The sequence below is a fragment of the Leopardus geoffroyi genome, chromosome A1 (assembly GCF_018350155.1).
Source record: "Leopardus geoffroyi isolate Oge1 chromosome A1, O.geoffroyi_Oge1_pat1.0, whole genome shotgun sequence".
In the NCBI taxonomy this organism is placed as follows: domain Eukaryota; kingdom Metazoa; phylum Chordata; class Mammalia; order Carnivora; family Felidae; genus Leopardus; species Leopardus geoffroyi.
In genome coordinates, this window is record NC_059326.1 from 51,233,381 (window position 1) to 51,244,242 (window position 10,862).

General features: G+C 39.9%; 1 long non-coding RNA gene across 1 annotated transcript; it reads left to right on the top strand.

Annotated features, from left to right (window-relative positions):
- Positions 1-8,839: 8,839 nt before the first annotated feature.
- On the top strand, positions 8,840-10,581 carry LOC123598972. Its single transcript, XR_006712907.1, has 2 exons — positions 8,840-9,197; positions 10,274-10,581. It is a non-coding gene; the product is annotated as an uncharacterized LOC123598972 (long non-coding RNA).
- Positions 10,582-10,862: the final 281 nt, after the last annotated feature.

The window sequence follows — 10,862 nt, forward strand, 5'->3', positions numbered from 1 at the left end:
TGTATGTGGGATAGTTTGGTCCAGCACAGAAGAATGTTTTATTGCTAATCCTGTTTAGCATTGCCAATATATGTGATAATAAAAGGCATACCAATATTTAGTCAGCATTATTATTGCTTTTAAATTCTCTACAGACAATGTACCCCCTCTACCAGGGACGGGCTATTCCCACTACCTTCATGAGGAAATAGACATAATAAAATACTTTTGGAAGCAATATAAATTTGAAATATAAAATTTTTGCATGAATAAATGAGATCATCATGGAAAAAAATGACATTTAAAATTTTTATTAGGTGCCTACAGTATTATTTTCATGTGTGAATGAGGATAATAGAGACCATTTTTATCAGCATTTGACCTTGTATTTTTTCTATTGCTAAAGATGCTATAATTCTGACATATCACAGTCATGTTACGTATGACAATTTACAGACTTCTGTTCACCTTGGCACTCCACTGATTAAGATAGGTTAGGTTATGTTGAGTAACTCCTAAAACACTATTTTGATTTCTTGTTTTAATAACTTTCACAGTTTTTAGGAATATTGCTTCAGTATTTTGTATAGTTTTCCTCAATCAGGGATTGTCTCTTGTTTTTCTCATGATTAGACCGGGAGGAAGATCACAGATGTATGAAGTACCATTCTCATCACATCATGTCAAGGCTACATGTTGTCAAAAGGACTTAATCCCTCTTGATGTTCATATTAATTAGGGTGAGGTCAAGTTGCTCCACTGTAAAGTTACTTTTTTCCCTCCATTTCCCTACTTCACCGTTTGGAAGGAAATCACTAAGCACATCTCACACAAAAGGGTTGGGGAGTTACGCTCCATCTCCTTGAGTGGGGAGATGTCTGCATAAATTATTGGGACTTACTCTGCATGACAGGATTGCCTCCCTATCTCTTAATTTCATATTGTTAATGTTTTTATTGCTCTGTACTGAAATCTTTGTAATTACCTCAGATATGTCTGCCAAGTCACTTTTTCTTCAGATCGGTATAGTTTCTATTAAGCCAATCTGTGCCTATATTTTTTATTTCTAAAAGTGACACTTGGATCTTTTTCACATCTGCTTGATTTTTTCTGATTTTTTTCCTCTTGTTTTTTTTTTTTTTTTAATTTTTTTTTTCAATGTTTATTTATTTTTTGGGGGACAGAGAGAGACAGAGCATGAACGGGGGAGGGGCAGAGAGAAAGGGAGACACAGAATCGGAAACAGGCTCCAGGCTCTGAGCCATCAGCCCAGAACCTGACGCGGCGCTCGAACTCACGGACCGCGAGATCGTGACCTGGCTGAAGTCGGACGCTTAACCGACTGCGCCACCCAGGCGCCCCTTTCCTCTTGTTTTTAATTCTTTTTTTTTCTTTAATCATTTTAATCACATGAAATAATTGGGGGTCTAATCCTGATTTTTGTAAATGTTTATTCATGGTGGGTTGTTATTCATGTTGTTACTCATGTTATTCATGAGTTCATCTTCTGTGAAGCTTCAGGTGTAGGAATCCTGTGCAACCTCGTTAAGGGTGTGTCACTCTAGGGAGGTTTTTTGTGTTTGCTTCTGCTACGTGCTGCAGGGTATTACTAGCCTGGAACAACTTTTTATAATAATTTCTTGACTTCTGGGTTCTTGGGTCATGACAGTATAAATTCAGGTGCCAACCTGTGTGAGGGCAGAGCCATGGTTATGAATTCTCAGAAAGACTTTTTTCCTAACCTAGAGCTCAAGCTAAAACAGGTTACTCAATTATTCATCTCCCTGTGAGCTCAGCCAGCTATTCCTTGAAGAGGATAAAGATCTTTAAAATTCCGTCTTTATGCACACATCTCAGTTACAACTTCTCTTGCAAACTCATCTCCGGTCCTCATATAAGTCACTGTCTCTTCAGATAGTTCTTTCCTATCAACCCCTCCATTTTGCTGTTACGGACTTCACGCTCACTCCTCTCAATTCATCCTCTATGTCTTTTAACTGCTCTTTCATATTTTTCTTTCTTTGTTTCTCTTTGTTGCATTATGTATTATCTTCTAACTCACTGATTTTCTCTTTGCCACCAATCTAGACTTCATACCAGCTGTGAACTAAAATTGAAAATTCTTCTTTTTTTATTAAAAAAATTTTTTTTAACGTTTATTTATTTTTTTGAGACAGAGAGAGACAGAGCATGAACAGGGGAGGGTCAGAGAGAGGGAGACACAGAATCCAAAACAGGCTCCAGGCTCTGAGCTATCGGCACAGAGCCCGGCGCAGGGCTAGAACTCACGGACTGTGAGATCATGACCTGAGCCAAAGTTGGACGCTCAACCAACTGAGCCACCCAGGCACTCCGAAATTGAAAATTCTATTCCCCAAATTTCTCATTTGTTTTTCATACTCATCTAGTCTTAAAATAATCATTCTTTATGAATTTCACAAACATGTATATGATTAATATAAATGTATAATAACCATGTGGGAAGTATATATAGAATTGAAAATAAATGAATACATAGAAATCTGCAGTAATAATCCTAGTAGCTGATGAAATAGAAGTCAATCCAAATGATATAAGGGAAAAGATGCATTAATAAAAGTAACAGTACTAATAAAGGAAACAATAGAGCAAGAAGATGGCATCGTCATGAACGTATATGCACCTCACAGTGTACAAAATGCATGAAGCAACAACAGATAGGACTGCAGGAAGAGATTAATCTACAACTCTAGTTGAAGATTTTAACACACCCACCTCAGAAACTGATACATCAAGCAGGCAAAATATAAGCAGAATCATTGTAGAGCTGAAAAATACAGACAGTAACTTTAAGCTCTTGGGTATATGGAATTTTATACTGCAGAGTCATGTAGAGAAACAAAACATTTACGAAACAGACCATGTATTAAGCCACAAAAGAGGGTAAAATCCAGAGTTTCAGTATCATACAAACTATGGTTGTTAGCCATAATGCAATGAAGTTAGCAATGAATAATGAAAGAAGAGCTAAAAATGCCATCTGTTTAAAAACTAAATAAAATAAATTACTACACGAGTTAGAAAATAAATCATAACAGAGATTAAGAAATGTCTTTGTTTTAAGATAATTAAAATGCCACATATATTAGTATTTAATCATACATCAGTAGAAAAACATCTATACCAACACTTAAAATGAAATTCAGAGTTTTAAATATAGCTATCCAGAAATAAGGACAATTCAACAAAAGCAAAGTATTTAAATCAATAAGTCGAAAGAAAAAGAAAAGCAACAGGAAAAAGCGAAAACATTCAGAACAAATGTATAATGATAGTCTACAAGGTGGCCAGCCTGTATTCCTCCCTTCCCCACAGCATCATGCTGTGCCTCACATTAGGTATGAAGTCCAGTCACCTTGCCCTTGAACCCAGGCTTGCCCTGGTGATTTGCTTTACTGGTAGCACAAGACAGAAGTGATGTTTTAAAACTTCTGAGGCTAGATCATAAGAAACCTTACAGCCTTCATTTGGGTCTTTTGGAATGCTTACTCTTTGCATAGTGTGTCAGAACAATCGGTCACCATATTATAAAAAGACAAAGCCTCATGGAGCAGTGCACAGTGAGTCCACAGAAACTTGAGAGATAATAATACACTGTTTTAACCCATTAAGCGTTGAGTGGTTTGTCATATAGTAGTGGATAATTGGAAGAGATTTAATAATAAAGACAAGGGCAGGAATCCATAAAATAGGAAAAAAAATAAATAGAGAAGATTATAATAAACAAAAGCTGTTTCAAATAAAAGTGAATAAGGTAGATGCAACTCTGGTCAGATTGATTAAGAAAAAAAAAGGTTGCAAATTGAAAAGAATAGAATTTTAAAAAGGGGAAACAAATACAGCCACCACAGATATTTAAAATTATAAAAGTATGGTATATTAACTAATAAACTTGAAAGCCTAGATAAATTAATTCCTAGAAAAATATAAAATGCCAAAGTTGGCAGGAAGAAGTAGAGAAGTTGAATAAAACAATAGTCTTTGTAGTAATTATCAAAGCCCTCTCCCCCCAAATAGCCCTAGGCCCTGATGGAATTATAAGTGAGCCCTACCAGATTTCCAAGAAAGAGTTAACCCTTCTATCTGATACAAGTTACTGGAGAAAAAGATGAAGAGGAAAAGCTGCCCAGGTCATTTCATGATGCAAGTATAATCATGATTCCCAAACCAAATACAGAAAAGAAAACTATAGTCCCACTTGTCTTACAAAAACACGTGCAGAAATTCTAAAAGAAATATTAGTTAATCAAATCCAATAATGTACTACTAAAACTAAAAAATAAATAAATATTTAAAATTTAAATAAATAAGACAAAAAATAAACAAAAGTGACAATAACACTCCAGAGGCCCCTGTCCTTTTGCCTTTTTCACAACACATATTGCCAGCTGGCATATAATAGACATAATGTATATCTGTTTAATGTCTGTCTCCCTTACTAGAATATAAGCGCTAGGAAAATGTGAACCTTGGGTCTGTTTTGTTCATGGATCCTAGGCTCCTATGGCAGTTCCTGGCTCAGTAAACGTTTCTTTGAATAAAGAAAAGAATAGGACAGGACAGGGCTTATGTTGGTATTACACACTGCAGTGCCTGGACATGAGCCTTATTGTGACTCAAATCTGTCATGGGGAATAATTAGACAGGCAGTTTGATGTCACAAGGAGGGGAGAATCTCAAGAGGTAAACAGGATGGTGACAAGAAAAGTCATAAGTGAGCTTGCTTATGGACCAGAGGACCCAAATTATACAGAGTTCTGTGCTTTACTGACTCACCAATTTCACATGTCCTCCTGGGAATGGGAAACCTCACGGCAAACAGGAAATCTGTTCATAGAACACAGGAGAAAGAAACTGTAGCTCCTGTGGTCCTCCTCCTCCTCCTTCCCTTCCTACCTCCTCCTTCCATTCTTCTTCCTCCTCCTCCTCTCTCTCTCATTCTCCTCCTCCCACCTTCTCCTTGCTTCTTCTTCCTCCTCCTCCTTTCTTCTTCCTTCTTCTTCTCCCCTTCCTCCTTTTTTTTCTTTACTGTCTACAAGGAGCTTGGTGGTTGCAAAGGAGGGAAAAAAAACCAAGGTCTCCGTCCTTCTATAGCTGTCTAAACTATTGGGATAACACCCACTGATGAGATTAGAAAATGTTATGTACAACTATGTATGAATAGGTTCCTAATAATAAGATTAACATTGTATACAAAGGTGCTGAGGGCATTCCTACAATAGGAATAGACAGGGAAGGCTCATTCATTTAAGAGGTCAGTTTTGAATCAAATCTTGAAGAAAGTAATGGGATTTGGCAGAAGAGGGGCAAGCAATCTATCCAAGTGGCAAGAAAAGCACAGAGTTAGTAAGTTCACAGAATCATGGGGAACCTGGGTGGCTCAGTTGGTTAAGTATCCAACTCTTGATTTTGGCTCAGGTCATGATCTCATGATTTGTGAGATCCAACCCTGAGATGCGCTCTGCGCTGACTGTGCAGAGCCTGCTTGGGATTCTCTGTCTGCCTCTCTCTCTGCCCTTCCCTTGTTTGCATACTCTCACTCTCTCAAAATAAGTAAACTTAAAAAAAAAAGTAATTCTTAAAAAAAAAAACAAAACAAAACCACAGAATCATAATTAGAAGGTCATCATGTTCACTTCCTATCCAGGACTGAAGTCTGTTAGGGTATCTGTAGTGGACACCTATTCACATGTCTATCTAGCAGCTCTTTGGTGGGGAGCCCTTCCCCATCTATTTGGTTTTAGTCATAGCTTCCTGTAGCTCGTGAACCTGGCCCCTATGCATCCGGTCTAAGACAGTCTTGCCCCAAGGAATTCAGAATTAATTCTGGAAGGAAGGAAGGAAGTAGTCCCTTCCTTGAATGCTTGGATGTGTAATATTTAGACCCAGAAGCAATAGGTGGTCATTTTCTACCACATGGTCTGGATGCTCTGCATTGAGATGCTCTGCAGTGAGAAAGAAGAACAAAATAGATGCAGAGAGGGGCACCTGTGTGGCTCAGTCGGTTGAGCACCGTACTGCAGCTCAGGTCATGATCTAATGGTTCGTGAGTTCGAGCCCTGCATCTGGCTTGCTTCTGTTAGCCCAGACCCTGCTTCAGATCCTCTATCCCCACCCTCCGCTCTCTCTGCCTTTCCCCCACTCATGCTGTTTCTCTCAAAAATGAATAAACATTGGGGCGCCTGGGTGGCTGAGTCGGTTGAGCGTCCGACTGCGGCTCAGGTCATGATCTCACAGTTTGTGAGTTTGAGGCCCGCATGGGGCTCTGTGCTGACAGCTGAGAGCCTGGAGCCTGCTTTGGATTCTGTGTCTCCCTCTCTCTGCCCCTCCCCCACTCATGCTCTGTCTCTCTCTCTCTGTCAAAAGTGAATAAACATTAAAAAAAAATTTTTTTTAATGAATAAACATTAAAAAAAAATAGATGCAGAGAGAGGACCTACAAGCCCTGGAGGTATCCCAGCGATTGCATTTGTTTTGTTTGTTTTTTGCTTACTGAAGTTATTTTCAATTTGCTTTCTTTTGCTTGCAATCAAAACTCCTAACAAGTATACACGTGACCTGGAAAGGCTCCTCCTTGGGTCTCAAATGATGTTTCCTTTTACCTGAAAGGTGATTGTGGAATTTGGTCTCACTGTGTCCCATGTCTGGGCACGTGGGTGGGAAGTGGCATCTTCTCCATAGCTGCCATTAACTGAGGGTGATTCTGCCTCGTTATACAGGGATGGTGGAAGGCTGGGATGGGCCTGGCTCAGCTGGAGTCCCGGGAAAATGAGTGGGCATGATGACTGCCTCTTTTTCCTGCCACCCACGTGGACAGGTCCACCACAATCTTACTATAAGAAAGACACATGCAGTTCTTTCCCGAGGGGCAGGCGGCTCTCCCAAGATCCTGTTCTGCATTCCCAGGATGTGCAAGCTGGAACAAACTACTCGACATTTTTTGTGCTTCAGTGTCCTCACCTGTCAAGTGGGAATAATAATAATAAAAATAATATCTACCACGCAGAGTTGTCATTAGAACTGAGTTAATGCATGTAAAGCATGTGGGTCAGCGGCAGGCATACAGTAAATGCCCAGTAAACGTTAGTCAGCGCTGCTATCGTTATTACTGGTTCTGATTCCTCTGGTGAGGACGCTCACTCCTCTAGGATGGCTTGCCTCAGCAACACCACTTCTCTGGGTTTTTCCAGAGAAAATAGCCTAATGACACTATTTCGTTTTAGGCCATCTCTATTTTAATTCTGTCTAGGGTTAGATTGTAAGCTTCTCAAAAGGAAGAAGTGACAGGAACCTTGTCTCTCAAGCCACTGTCTGACCCATTTTCTGCATTATCTTCCCAAAACACATGTCTTTCCTCAAAAAAAATCTGAAGATCGGTGACAAAATTCAGACTGTCGAGAGTGGGATTCTAAGCCAGTATTGTTTATTAGAAATATATACAGGCCACATATGCAATTTAAAATTTTCTAAATTAAAAAAAATTAATTTTCTAAATTAAAAAAAAAGTAAAAAGGGACAGGTAAAATGAACTTTAATAATATGTGTTATTTAACCGAGTCAGTCCCAACTATTATATTTCAGTATGTAAGCAATTTAAAAAATAACTTGATAGTTTCAATTCTTTGCCTTTTAGTACTAAATCTTTGCAAACCCTTGGGCTGGTTGTTTAACCTCTGTGAGTCTGAGCTGCCTCATCTGCCAAAGAAAAACAGCTGTTCACAGGTTTGTGGAAGGAGAAAGTGTGATAATGCCCATGAAGCCCATTGTATTTGTTCTTACTGCTGCTGTAACATATTACCACAGACTTAGTGGTTTCAAACAATACAGATTTATTAATGTATATAGTTCTGGAGACCAAAGTCCAAATGGGCTAAAATCAAGATGCTGGTAAAGCTGCATTCCATCTAGAGGCTCTAGTGGAAAATGTGTCTCCTTACCTTTTGCAGCTTCGACAGGCTGCTTGCATTCCTTGCGGGCTCACCCCTTCCTCCATCTTCAAAGCCAAGCAGTGTAGGGTCTTCTAGGCTCCTTCTCTGGCTTTGTTCTTCTTGCCACATTTTTCCCATATTAGGACTCATGTGATTACGCTGGGCCTGCTGGATTAATCCAGGAAACTCTGCCCATGTCAAGGACTGTACCCTTAATCACATCTGCAAAGTTCCTTTTGCTGCTAGAGGCCACCTAGTCACATCTCCCGGGGATTAGGACGTGGGCATCTTTGGGGGCTGTTATTCTGCCTCCCATGCTCATGCATTGGCACAGGGGTTGGCTACTGTAAGCCCTCAACAAATACTCTCTCGTTAGAAAACCTCGATTATAGTTCTTAACAACAGTGTATTATTTACATACTTTTGTATTTGTGTTCTGTGAAGGTCTTATCTCTAGCACTTGGCACACCACGTTGCACATATTAACTCAGTAACTCATGTTCATCGAGTAACTTTTATGTGTAAATCATGGTTACTAAGCAGCTGGGAACACAGTTCCCACCCTCATGAGCATGCACTGTCAACTGTGGATACAGAACAGTGCTCAAATATTTATTAAATGGATTAATAAAGCAAAACAGCTTACATCCACTTCAGGGGAAACATCATTGGTTTGGTTTTTACCATGCTCTCTCCCTGGGATGCTCTTTCCTACTTTTGCTTGTCAAAATTTATCAATTCTTGGAGCGCCTGGGTGGTGCAGCCAGTTGAGTGTCCAACTCTTGATCTCTCTACTCGGGTCGTGATCTCACAGTTCATGAGTTTGAGCCCTGCATCAGGCTCTGATCCCTACTTGGAATTCTGTCTCTCCTTCTCTCTGCCCCTCCCCAACTTGTTCTCTCTCTCTGTCTCAAAATAAATAAATAAACATTAAAAAAATTTAAAAAATGATCCATTCAAGACTAGGCTCATATACCTGTACTTTGCTTTTTTTGAGGAAATGGACATTGCAAGTTGTAACTGAACATGCTTGCTGTCTTGCCTTGTTAGCCAAGAAACTTGTTTCAAAATTTCTGGCCTGTTCTCTAGCAACTACCTAAGACTATGTGGTTACTTATTTGACACTCATCTCTAACCTTGGGTTTCCTTTCATAGTTTTTTTCAGCGTAACTCCCTTCAGTATTTACCTGTTATAGTCTCTGAATTTTTTCCAAGCTACCTTATGTCATTTGTGAAGTGAAGACACCGTGAGTAAGTCATTTAAAATCTAGTACCCTCCTGTGTCAGTCAGGCCCTCTGGGAAAAGATGCCAAGATAGAGTTAGAAGTGCAGTAAGTCTGTTTGGGGTAGTGCCTATGAGAGATGAAGGGCAAGGGTGCAGTGAGAATGGAGAGCCGTCAGACTGTGACTTGGGTGTGGCATCTATGAAATGGTAGAGAGAAGGAAGGTTGGGTAGGAAGAGCTTCCAATTGTAGCGTTGCTCTAAGAAAGTCTGGGCTGGCCCAGGTCCTGGTGGTTTGCCCAGAAGGGAGCGCTGCCTTGGGCAGAAATGGCCAGGTCCTAGCTCTCCACAGCCCTGCCACTGGCCAGGGCTTCCCTGGGGAGAGTGCAGCTTTGGACCAAATGCTGTGGCAGGTGTGGAGCTGGAGGCTATCAGCTAACCATGCTCTGTGACGTAGGGGCCGCCCCACAAGGAGATCTGAGTTGTGCACCTCCACATCTAGATTGCACACTTCTGGAGGCAAACACTGTCATGTTCCCTTTGTGACTTTGCCTGTGTTGCAAGTGTCCAGTTACTATTTCATAAATTACTTTTTGTCATTGAACCAGTTTGGTGATGTAATAGCAATAGCATGATGTGGGAGAAAGAGCTTGCGTTTTAGAGACAAAAAGAACTGGATTCACATCTCAGGGTTTTTTTTTCAGACAAATCTAGATTAGATTAGCTGGGATCTGATGCAAGTCATTTAACTTCTCTAAGCCCTTAAGGTCATGAAATGAGATTAACCATGCTGTAGCCTACAGAATTGCTGGGAGGATTAAATGAAATGCCTACAATTTGGTATCTGCCATTTAGGAGGTGTTGAATAAATGTTCTTTTCTCCTTTACGTTTCACTTTCAAGTAAGATTTTATTGTGGGAGAAAGTGCTTGTGTAAATACTTTCTCATTTGACTTAGATTAGGTATTATTTTTTCTAAGAAATTGTGATTAAAAAAGGGTAAGTGGCTTACTCAAGTTCACAAGTTCGCAGAGGCAGACGCAGGACCCAAACCCAAGCCTTCTGGCTTCAATTTCAGCTCTTTAAGTACTGTTGGTGTTTTTCAGGAAAACGAGCTGCAATGTCCCATCTGGGAGCTACTGTCAGAACCACATGACCATGTGCAGGTGGAACTCAGTGACAAAGTAGGGAGAGACGTTGGGGCTGAAAAGTCTGAAAAAGAAGGGGAATCAACACCTGTTGTGAATGGAAAGTGAACAGAGAATACAGATTTTTCAAGTAAACTTACTGACTCTAAGAGTTTTTAGACCTAAGCAGTCTGGCCAGAAAACTGCTTAAAACATGGCTTTTCCTAGGCCTGCAAATATAACAGAAAAGGGTTTCTTTCTGGATTCCCTAACTCCTGCTATTGTGATTCTGTTGTTTCTTGTCTTTTTCTTGGTGCACAGTATGCTTGAGCCAAAAAGCGTGCCAAGGCATTTCCCTTCTGTGCTTTGTCATAACTTATTCCTAAAGTTATGTTCTCTGGTTTTGAGATGCTTGGGATATGATTAAATATAGCATCCTCATAAATGAAGGTAAGTTTTATCCTTTTGATTTCTAGAATGTTGATTTGAGATGGCTCATTCTACTCAAGCATCTTGTTAGTTTCCGGTTTCCTTTCTTTTCCATGCCAATTCACACACTGGAACTGAT